This window comes from Pseudophryne corroboree, chromosome 5 (assembly GCF_028390025.1).
Source record: "Pseudophryne corroboree isolate aPseCor3 chromosome 5, aPseCor3.hap2, whole genome shotgun sequence".
NCBI lineage: Eukaryota > Metazoa > Chordata > Amphibia > Anura > Myobatrachidae > Pseudophryne > Pseudophryne corroboree.
This window is the reverse complement of record NC_086448.1, coordinates 750,845,894-750,858,265: the sequence shown is the minus strand read 5'-3', so window position 1 is coordinate 750,858,265 and position 12,372 is coordinate 750,845,894. Positions and strand designations below refer to the sequence as shown.

The 12,372-nt window shown below is 44.4% G+C and overlaps 1 pseudogene; it reads left to right on the top strand.

Annotated features, from left to right (window-relative positions):
• The first annotated feature begins 9,039 nt into the window (after window positions 1-9,039).
• Window positions 9,040-9,158, top strand: LOC134931384 (5S ribosomal RNA; annotated as a pseudogene).
• The last annotated feature ends 3,214 nt before the right edge of the window (window positions 9,159-12,372 follow it).

Below are 12,372 nucleotides of genomic sequence, written 5' to 3'. Positions count from 1 at the left end.
TCCAGCTGTAGGGTATTTTAAGGGTAACATTCTGGTGTTGGTTAGAGGAAGATCGCATGTTCCTGCGTATAGTTATGTGCAGAAGTAGAATATAGATATAAACTGTATTTACTGTATATTATGTATGCAGCGGGAATCCAGAGGAGACCACCCACAAGAGCAGTTGAGAAAGACATCGCCCACCTTTTCAAATCAACCTATGACCTCTCCTGTAATGTAAAGATGCATCTCTGTGTCCAATGGACAAAGGGATTACAGTACCCATTGTATTGTTTTTGGAAGTAGTGTATAAAAAGCCTGTTGCTGCCTGGCCGGTCAGAAGACTCTTAACGCTATCTACCTGATTAGCGGAGGACTGGACCAGGTTGCGCAAGCGAATATTCTCACGTATGTACATTGACTGTAGCCATTTACTCTGTTGTATATTGTAGTGTATAAATTGTATTGTTATCCCCTTCCAGATATATATGCTGAGGTGTCGGAGCCCAGTGTTTAACTACACATCGGTGTTGTGTCCTCTTTTCCCTGCTAGGGTTTAAAGCATATTACATTACCTAACTGTATAAGGTTTTAAAAGTGTATTGATAAGGTGTGTACGCTCTGCGGGTACTTTGTACCGTCAGCGCTGCATAAGGTTTTAGGTGTAACATCATTGCAGTGCTTTGCTGCATAAGGTTTAGAGTGTAATAATATCATTGCATTGCATTACGAATAAGGTTTAAAGTGTATCAAAAGTGTGTGCGCGCTGTGTGTACTTTGTACCCCCAGCGCGGCGTTTGTACGCTAAGTCCGTACAAAGTACGGGACTCTGTACACAAATAGCGTACAAAGTACGTAGCGTGTGTATTAAGTCTAGCGGCCGCAGCGGCTCCATGGTAAAAGTGTGTTTAAAGGTATAGCTTTATGGTTTAAGATAATATCGACATTATCAGCGGTTTCTGCACGCAGGGCGCTGTGGCTATGCCAGTGGTTGGCGGACACAGAATCAAAGTGGAGTGTAGAGGCTTTACCTTTCACAGGTGATTGGCTGTTTGGAGGTGAATTGGACACTTGGATTTCGAAGGCTACCGCTGGGAAATCCACATACCTCCCGTCTGCAGCTCCACCGGCTCAACGCTCCTACACAGGACCTTCACTACAATCCCTTCGGACTGCTAGGTTCAAAGGGAAAGCCAGAGACGCCTCAAATGTGGCTAGTGGCTCCAGAGGTAAGTCTCGGAAGCCTGACACCAGAGGATCTCAGGACCAGTGCGTCAGCTCTGTCTCCTCAAAATCCTCAGCATGACGGTGTCCCTCAGCTCATGAGGGACCTCAGGGTGGAAGCTCAGCTGAGATTCTTCAGCCTTATTTGGGAAAGCTCCTGCCAGGATGCTTGGGTTAAAGACCTGGTCTCCTAGGGCTACAAGCTGGAGTTTGAGAGTTCTTCTCCTCTGCATATACAACGGGGGTGATTCCACACCAGCCAGAAAAATATTGAAAAAGACTATTCTCTTCTGATGGTCTCGGCCCTCCCCATAGCACAGAGTACAGTGTCAAATATATCTGGTCAATAATAATAATATATACCGACTGCCAATAGTGCTTGATGTTTGGGGATTTGATACGGGATTTGGACACCGCAATTTATTAGGAGTTTGTCTTATTTTCTCATACGTCTTAGAGGATGCTGGGGACTCCAAAAGGACCATGGGGTATAGACGGGCTCCGCAGGAGACATGGGCACTTTAAGACTTTAAATGGGTGTGAACTGGCTCCTCCCTCTATGCCCCTCCTCCAGACTCCAGTCAGATTCTGTGCCCAGAGGCGACTGGTCACACACTAGGGGAGCTCTACAGAGTTTCTCTAAAAAGACTTTTGTTAGGTTTATTATTTTCAGGGAGCACTGCTGGCAACAGGCTCCCTGCTTCGTGGGACTGAGGGAAGAGAAGCAGACCTACTTCTGTGAGTTGATAGGCTCTGCTTCTTAGGCTACTGGACACCATTAGCTCCAGAGGGTCTGATCACTTGGGTCGCCTAGCTGCTCATTCCCGGAGCCGCTCCGCTGTCCCCCTAACAGAGCCAAAAGATAGAAGACAGGTGAGTAACCGACGCAAAGAAGACTTCAGAAGGCGTCAGAAGACTTCAGTCTTCCTGAGGTACTGCGCAGCTGTCGCACTGCACACCATAGCTCCCGCACACACAGGCTCTACATGGGTGCAGGGCGCAGGGGGGGCGCCCTGGGCAGCAATTAAACCTCAATATAAGGCTGGCACAAACAGTATACAGTGCATAGGCGCTGTATACAGACCCCCGCCAGGATAAAAAGTTATAAAAATAACGGGGCTGAAGCGCGCCAGCAAGGGGGCGGGGTTTAGCCCTCACAGCTCTACACAGTGCCATTTTCTCCTCACAGAAACGCTGGCCCTGAAAAAAGCACTGCAGACCATATCACAGTGGAAAACAGGGGGGGCACAGTAGTTTAGGGGGTTATGTGTAAAAGTAAGGCACATTATATAAAAGAACATGGGCCCTCATTCCGAGTTGTTCGCTCGCTAGCCGCTTTTCACAGCAGTGTACACGCTAAGCCGCCGCCCTCTGGGAGTGAATCTTAGCTTAGCAGAATTGCGAACGAAGTATTCGCAATATTGCGAAAAGATTTTTCTTTGCAGTTTCTGAGTAGCTCGAGACTTACTCTTCCAGTGTGATCAGTTCAGTGCTTGTCGTTCCTGATTTGATGTCACAAACACACCCAGCGTTCGCCCAGACACTCCCCCGTTTCTCCAGCCACTCCCGCGTTTTTCCCAGAAACGGCAGCGTTTTTTCACACACTCCCATAAAACGGCCAGTTTCCGCCCAGAAACACCCACTTCCTGTCAATCACACTACGATCAGCAGAACGAAGAAAAAACCTTGTAATGCCGTGAGTAAAATACCAAACTTCTTAGCAAATTTACTTGGCGCAGCCGCAGTGCGAACATTGCGCATGCGCAGTTAGCGGAAAATCGCACCGATGCGAAGGAAAAGAACGAGCGAACAACTCGGAATGAGGGCCATGGTGTAGTAGAAAAATGTCTTCTGTGTTTTCCAGATATAAAATAATCAGTGTTATGTCGGTGGGTGTTTAGTACATGTGTGTCGGCATGTATATGGCTGAGTTCTCTGTCAAAATATGTCTCAGTCGGCACCACCGACACCTGATGGTACTTGGTTCATGTAAATAAGTATCGACATGTCAGTATATATATATATATTTATTTTTTTTCACAAGAGAAAACTATATGGGACATACAGAAGTGTGTGGGTGGCCTTGTCGGCACCAACTAATCTTACTGGGTAAACATTGACATGATAATGTGATGCATTTTAGAAAAGCTATACCTGTATGTATGTATGTATGTATATATATATATATATATATATATGTATGGTACGGTTGCACAGACGTAGTAATATCTGTGGAGGGTGTATTATTCTTGATATATATGTTTCCCTCAGACCCCTCGGGGTCGCAAAAATGTTGTTTACCAAGTTGCTACTCCCTGGTATCGACACGAATAATAATTCTTAGGTCGACCATAATGTTTCCTGATTAGATACACTAAATTAGCATTCAGTACATGTTTCACGCACATTAAGAATGTATTAACGTTACTAGGGACCCTTCGGTTCCTGACAGATATATATATATATATATATATATATATATATATATATATATGAGTTATATATATTGAGATATATGTGTGTATATGGGTATATAAATATGCAAATTTATATATATATATATATATATATATATATATATAAAAAAATTATAATGAATGCTGAAGTAACGTTATGCCTTTTCATGTGCTGGTCGCTCTGTTGGATAACTCTAGGTCAGCCGTGACAAGATGGTTTCGAATCCTCACGAGGAGGCAGAGTGTTTATTTTTCTCCCGCTGTGGATAGAATAAAGTGAGAGTCCACCCCTGCCCGGCATGGGGCCCTGTACAGAGGATCTTATACAGGAAGCTAAGTGATATTTTAATTATATACGTGATTATACTTGCATTATATGCACATGGGGGAGTGCTTGTATTCAGAAATGGTCGGTTACTTTGTCATCCGATATATGTACTCTAGGGAGAGATGGGACACCCCTTCACTGGGGTCATATCTAGAACATTGTAGCATACTGTCGGGCGATTACAAGGGATATGGGACTCTTGGGTTCGCGAGCCAAATCCATGGGGCCTCGGTTAGGCGGGCTTGGTGGATTTATTAAACGGATGCTATTACTGACTCTGAGATGAAGTGGAGTCTCTTCCCTAGGAAAGTGAAGCCTGGTTTGGTGAGAGTGCGTACGTGTCTATTCAAACACATAACAATTCATATAGCATGTTTAACCCTTCAGTGATGCTGTGTGAATATACTCGCGGCAGATGCCACTGGTAAGTCTACCTTCTTGCCCTAGGTTGCCTCACTAAGGTGGGTGACGCATTCTTGCAGGATGCAATCATTTCAACCGAATGGATAAGGATTCCCTTTTCTTGGTAGGAAAAGGAAGGTGAAAGGAGGTAAGAGGTCAGCTACCTTGTTTTCAGGTTCACAGGAGCAGAATTCATCCTATGTTTTCTGCCAAGTCCACAGCAAGACGATGGGTCTATCTTGCGGGAGCCCACACCGGTGGGCCCGCATCTAAAACTGAAAGGGACATAGACCAGTGAGTTAAGGATAGAATCCCTAGGGGAACATATAGCAGTTGTCCAGACATTTCACCATCAACGATTTTTTGAAAATAGACCTTACAGAGTCTCCTCCGGACAGGGAGGTAGTATGTGACGCAATACAAGAGTTGTGTCGAGATCAGGTCATTGTCCTGCTGTCCCGGTCATAAAAAAAAAAAAAAGAGAGAAGAAGCTGTTCTTCAAGCTTTTTCGTCCTTCCAAGGCCGGACGACTCGAAACCCTTCGAATCATATATTTGAAATTTCAAAATTCCAAGAGGGACTCTCTCGTGGTAGGGTTCTCCACTCTAAAGAAGGAGAAAGGAGGTATAATTATGGTTTCTTCCATGTTAGGCTTACCTGAGGTTTGCGATTCAGGGTTGGTGTTACCAAGTCACCGGAGTGATGGCGGTATGAGGTTTTTCCTTCGAGGTAGGAAAAGGAAGGTGAAAGGAGGTAAGGGGTCAGCTACCTTGTTTTCAGGTTCACAGGAGCAGAATTCATCCTATGTTTTCTGCCAAGTCCACAGCAAGACGATGGGTCTATCTTGCGGGAGCCCACACCGGTGGGCCCGCATCTAAAACTGAAAGGGACATAGACCAGTGAGTTAAGGATAGAATCCCTAGGGGAACATATAGCAGTTGTCCAGACATTTCACCATCAACGATTTTTTGAAAATAGACCTTACAGAGTCTCCTCCGGACAGGGAGGTAGTATGTGACGCAATACAAGAGTTGTGTCGAGATCAGGTCATTGTCCTGCTGTCCCGGTCATAAAAAAAAAAAAAAGAGAGAAGAAGCTGTTCTTCAAGCTTTTTCGTCCTTCCAAGGCCGGACGACTCGAAACCCTTCGAATCATATATTTGAAATTTCAAAATTCCAAGAGGGACTCTCTCGTGGTAGGGTTCTCCACTCTAAAGAAGGAGAAAGGAGGTATAATTATGGTTTCTTTCGTGTTAGGCTTACCTGAGGTTTGCGATTCAGGGTTGGTGTTACCAAGTCACCGGAGTGATGGCGGTATGAGGTTTTTCCTTCGAGGTAGGAAAAGGAAGTATTCGGTACTGGTTCGCTCCAGATGACGGAGAGACCATGAAGTCAAATGGTGCAAAAGGTTGCATTCTCCCTGACTGTTCTTCAACAACAGATATTGCAAAAATACCGGTGGGTCCCAACAACGCGGTGGTCGGCTGGGGCAATATTATTTTCTTCCAGGGGAAAGAGCTCTGCAGATTCAGAGTCAGGTCAGACCTGCAACAGTGTCAATCCATCAATACATTCAGTTACTTGAATAGAGGGTTGCGGCCTATGAGGCCATTCAGTGGCCAGCTTGCTTGTCAGAGGGTTAGCAGGATACATTAGACAGATGGTTCGTTTTTCCACCTGGGATAATTATGATTTCATGACCAGAATATCGCTCCCGTGGTGGAGGAGTAATTCTCACCAAGGGCGAGTGGCTAGTTAGGAGGCGTATCACCTCGTTAACGGTCTAGAGTCAAGGGCCGCTTATAACGGTTTTCTACAAACAAGAACCGAAGTAAAAGGGCAGAAGCCAGAAAGAATTCCGCTGGGCGACGAAAACAATTATGCGCTCTGTCAGCGATGTTCGTTCCAAGAGTGGACAATTGGGAAGCAGACTTCCTCAGTGGACACGTTCTCCATACAGGAGAGTGAAGTCTTCGTCGAGCGGTTCACAGAAGTGACAAGTTTGGGGAATTCCAAAAATAGTCAAGATGGCGTCTCACCTGGTCAAGAAACTTCGGAAATATTGTTCAAGGTCGTGGGTCCCTCAAGATACAGGGGGACGCCCTAGTGACACCGTGGGTGTGTCGGTCAGCCTAGGTGTTCCCTCCACTTCCGTTTTTTCCAAAGATGCTAAAAGATCTTGAGAAGAACAAAGGTTCAGGTGATCCTCATTGTTCCAGACTGGACAAGGTGGACTGGTGGCCAGATCTTCAGGAATTATTCATAGGAAGATCCCGGACCTCTCCTTTGCGAGAGGGTCTGTTACAGCAGGGGCCGTGTGTGTTCCAGGACGTACCACGGTTTCCATTGATGGCTTAGAGGTTGAACGCCGGATCCCAACCCGAAAGTGTATTCCCTACTCTTCTTCAGGCAGAAAGAAGTAAAGTTAAAACATTACCACCAATTGGAGAAAGTATGTGTCTTGGTGTGAATCCAAGAGAGTTCCTAAGGAAGAATTCCAGTTGGGTCGTTTTCTCCATTCTTTCCTTGCAAGATGGTGTGGATGTGGGCCTCTAGTTGGGCTCGATTAAGGTTCAGTTTTCAGCCTGGTCAAGTTTTTTCCAAACACAATTGGCCTCCTTTTCCGGAGGTTAAAAAAAAATATATATTTTTTGTAACTAGAGTGTTAAACATCCATTCTCCGTTGTGCCCCTGGGGCATCATCGGATTTTAACATGGTATTGCAGTTCATGCAGTCTCACTGGTTGAACTTTTCAATAAGGTTGAGTGGAATTTCCTCACTTGGAAAGTGGTCATGCTATTGGCCTTGGCGTCCGCAAGGCGGGTGTCCGAATTGGCGGCTTTGTCTCACAAAAGCCCCTATCTGATTTTCCATGAGGATAAAGCGGAGTTGAGAACTCGTCAACAATTTCTACCAAAGGTGGTTTCTTCGTTTCACATGAACCAACCTATTGTGGTGCCTGTGGCTACTGAAGCCTTGTCTGATTCCAAGTCTCTTGATGTGGTCAGAGCTTTGAAAATGTATGTAGCCAGAACGGCTCAGGTTAGGAAAACAGAGGCGCTGTTTGTCCTGTACGCGGCCAACAAGGTTGGCCCTCCTGCTTCTAAGCAGACTATTGCACGCTGGCTCTGTAATACGATTCAGCAGGCTCATTCTACGGCTGGACTGCCGTTACCGAAATCGGTGAAAGCCCATTCCACTAGGAAGGTGGGCTCATCTTGGGCGGCTGCCCGAGGTGTCTCAGCATTACAGCTTTGCCGAGCAGCTACTTGGTCGGGGTCAAACACTTTTACACAGTTCTACAAGTTTGATACCCTGGCTGATGAGGACCTCATGTCTGCTCAATCGGTGCTGCAGAGTCATCCGCACTCTCCCGCCCGGTTTGGAGCTTTGGTATAAACCCCATGGTCCTTTTGGAGTCCCCAGCATCCTCTAGGACGTATGAGAAAATAGGATTTTAATACCTACCGGTAAATCCTTTTCTCTTAGTCCGTAGAGGATGCTGGGCACCCGTCCCAGTGCGTACTGTATCTGCAGTAATTTGTTATGGTTGCACACATGCTGTGTTACTTTTCAGTCAGCCTGTGGCTGACGTTGTTCGGTGGCATGCGTTATGCTGTTATTGATTATATTTACACACAGGTTGTGTTACGTTTCTGGCAGCATACTGCTGCATATTATTCATGCCGTAAGCTGGTGTTCTTTTGAATACCACGTTCTGCGACATGCTGGAGGTGTGAGCTGGTATACCGCTCACCTTGTTTCCAAAATCCTTTTCCTCGAAATGTCCGTCTCCTCTGGGCACAGTTCTATAACTGGAGTCTGGAGGAGGGGCATAGAGGGAGGAGCTAGTTCACACCCATTTAAAGTCTTAAAGTGCCCATGTCTCCTGCGGAGCCTGTCTATACCCCATGGTCCTTTTGGAGTCCCCAGCATCCTCTACGGACTAAGAGAAAAGGATTTACCGGTAGGTATTAAAATCCTATTTTGTCTATATTTAGTGTTCACCTATTCGCAATCTATATAAGGGATTCCTCTGTTTGTGGCATATGACAATCTGATCAGGGACATATACAATGGTTTACCTAAGCACAATTTGAATATAATCTACTTTGTTTCAGATATCATGCATATATGCTTATGAGTACACCAGAATATAATTTGGGTCATATGTTGTATATAAATATATATATATATATATATATATATATATATATGCCTATGATTATACCAGAATGAACCTTTAAATGTCAGGAAGAAATGTTATACTTTTGGGTGATGCTATACCTTATTGCTCTCATGGTATTTTTGAACTACTAACGCTGTTAAACAATTCCTTGTCAATATATTGGGCACAATAGAGAATACTTCTGTTCCTACTAGGACACTTTGGATTATCACATCTATCATTGTGATTGAATCAACACACATTGTTATTTTCCTTCCCCTTCCTTTTTCGTGGACTCTCACCAGTGATCCGGAGGAATTAAACCAATGGACAGTACACGGAATATCCATACTACCTCCACCTGACATTGGCAGCAGATCCACCTTTTGTTCTTTCCTACTATTTGTCTTTCCAAATACTTTCCTTGTTTTCAAGTCATCTCTCATCAATGATCCAGGGAGTGTGTTGCGATAATAATATTAATCTACTATCATACCACACTGAAGACGCCTAATACCATTCGAACTAGGAAGCTAAACAATGTTGGGCTTGGTTAGTACTTGGATGGGAGACCACCTGGGAATACCAAGTTTAGTAGAATAGATACCTGGTTTAACCTCCATGCCTAACACTGACAGCAGAATCACTGTTAATTTCTTCCTTCAATCTAATTATTGTATACGATCTTACAATATCTTTAACATCTACTTTATGGATTAGGACACCTAATTATTGTTTGACAACAGAGGTGACTTTTTCGTGAGTCCTTACTAAGGACCGGTCCTTATCATTATTATCAAGAGTTTGCAGGTGAAGCGTTGTTTGTCTATAGTTCAATATTGTCGAAGTCGAAAAATATTGCAGTACACACATCACATACAAACTACTCACAGATGGCCTCCGTGTGCATACTTGCTCTGCCGTGCGTGCACATATTCGCAATTTGCGTATGGTCACTCCCGCGGTACTGCATATTAGCGCGTGGTATGAGTATTTACGGTAGTGTTTGTAGTCGCATGGAAAAGCCATAAAAACACATTACATATTTAATCCAAATAGTGCACAATGTACACATAGTCTCCCTGCACCACACCAGCAAGTTATACTAGTTTAAATAGTATCAGAACAAAGGGATTCACCTTTACAGGATAGGAGGGGACAGAACTAGGTTATAAGGTGGTGTTTGGTATCCAGCTGTAGGGTATATTAAGGGAAATATTCCGGTGTTGGTTTGCAGAAGATTGCACGCTCCTGCGAATAGTTATGCGCAGGAGCAGAATATAAATATTAACTGTATTTACTGTACACTTGGTATGCGGCGGGAACCCAGAGGAGAACATCTGCAAGTGCACCTGGAACAGACATCGCCCACCTATTCAAACCGACCTATGACCTCTCCTGTACTGTAAATGACCATCCCTGTGTCCAATGGACAAAGAGATTACAGTTTCCATTGTGTTAGGTTTTGGACTATTGTATAAAGAGCCAGCTGCATGCCCGGTCACACACAGACTCTGAAGGTCATCTCTCTTGATGACTGAGGACTGGCCGGGAAGCGCAGGCGAAACCAAAAACGTATGTACCATTGACTGTAGCCATTTTTCTATTGTATTGTATTGTTGTTTATTGTAACCCCCTTTCAGCAATTATATGTTGGTGTGTCGGAACCCAGCATCTTAAATACAATCTGGTGTCGTGTCTTTTTTCCCCGCTAAAGGTTATAAGTGTATTTCAGTCACACGTGTAGCTGCAAAGTGCTCACGGCGTGTCTTTGGGTGTGTACGCACTGCGTGTGCTTTGTACGGCCAGCGCAGCATTTGTACGCAAAGTGCGTACATGGTACGGGGCTTTGTATGCTAATGGTGTCATAAGTACGTAGGCTAAGGTTTGATCACAGCGGCTGCAGCGGCTCCATTTTAAAGTGTATTTAATGTGTTTTTAAAGTGTTGCTTTTAGTCCTGTATGTAAATCGACGTTTACAATTAGGGGCTCGATCCAGTTTTCACATGCTCACAGCCTAGTAGGTCATAGCAGACTTAATCTATCAGCAAAGGGTGGAAAGTTATCTTACGTAACCTTTTCCTGGTTGGTGGATGTTCTAAAAACCCTATTTGTGCGCTGTTAGATTGCGTCTGCGCTGTCTGGTCTGCAGAGGTGCTGATAAAACCCGTAAAACAGGAAAAAAGCTATTTAAAAAATCGGTGAATTTTTTTGGCGCCAAAAGCGTGCACAAAGGGCACCAATACTTTGCATACCCTCTCACATTGTTGCCGCAAGATTTAGATTGCTAGATTCATTTAGATCTGTGTGAAATCGGATACATTTCTTGCTGTATTTCTTGCTGTATATAAATTTGAAATAAAAGTATTTAAGGAAGTAAGTATAAAGCACAACATGCAGGTCTGGCCCAGCCGTAAAGGGTTACACAGAACAAGCGGGGATTGTGCTTGTGAGCGATTATAGTTAGTATTGCTCACATTTATAGAGGTTGTGGGATTTGTTTTATTGCGGACGTACGTTTTGTACACGTGGCTCAGACAAAGTACAGGACCGCGCATGCAGCGTAAAAGACACGCACGGTCACGTGTTTACGCAAAGTGCGTAAGAGTGCGGACACTAAGTACAAATTACACGATAGTTTCGTTCAATTAAAAGGTGGGATAGTAGCCATGCTACAATAGCACATAACTATCCGGATTCAACACAGATTAGTAGAAAACTTTTGTTTAAACTGTATTGCCTCTGGGGGAAAAGCTGCCGATCAGAACGAGTGGAATTTTTCTGTACAGAAAAACAAAGAGTATTTGAGTGAGTGAAAGTAGGAGTGAACGTATTGAACCCCGGGAATTCGGGATCCCGTCGTTGGTACACCAAGTGAGTGGAGGTTTGGCAGTGTGAGGCAGCTGACTCACGTTAGTATAGGTTTTGGAATATGTAAGTCGTGAGGAGACTTACACAGGAGCGTGGTAGGGAATTGTGAACTTGGTGACCCATATAGTTTTTTGATAAGCTCCGGCTGAGGTTTCGCAGCTTGTGATTCGATTCCAGTGGTCGTAGGGCGGATAGGTAACAAGTACCTATACGCTGTGCGATTGGACCGCATGTTTGTGGGTGCGATACATAGCGCAACTTGATACCCCTTTACGAGCTTTTGCGTAAAATCACGGTATCATTATCGCTGTATAGAGCATACGCAAGCGTGATTTGTGTACAAGTGCATAAGGGAGTTTTCGCTGGTCTCTCTCTGGAAAATCTCCAATAACAGATATTTACTGGAAAAGGTAAGTCACTCCTAAAAACTTCCAGTAAATATAGGTCAATTAGGGACCCTAAGTTGGGTACATTGCGATTCGCTATCAACAGTGTATCGTAGTACCGGCCAACGTGGGCGGGAGTGGGTGAAAGCGCTTTAAGAACTTTCACCATCTGCTTATATTGAGTATTTTGGTGTTTGTGGGAAAAGACCCACAATTATGGGAGCCAGTTGCTCAACTAAGAGACGTATGGTATCCAGGGTTCAGGCAGAAGAGTCGCGGCCCAAGGGGTCCACGAGTTTTATAATATGGTCCACACACTATAATTTATTGTGACGAATGGGTACGTATGACTGACAAAGATAGGGTATCATTCCCTAGGGTGTGCAGCTTTGAGCCAGAGGTACTGCAGAACTTAAGGATAAGAATATGTCTGATAAAATCAAGAAAACAAAGGATTAGACATACAGATTGTTTAAATCTATGGCAGCAAGAGGGGGATGTGCAAAGGGAACAAGCTCGCACAGCAGTTTCCAAACCTAGCGGGAAAACAATGGCGAC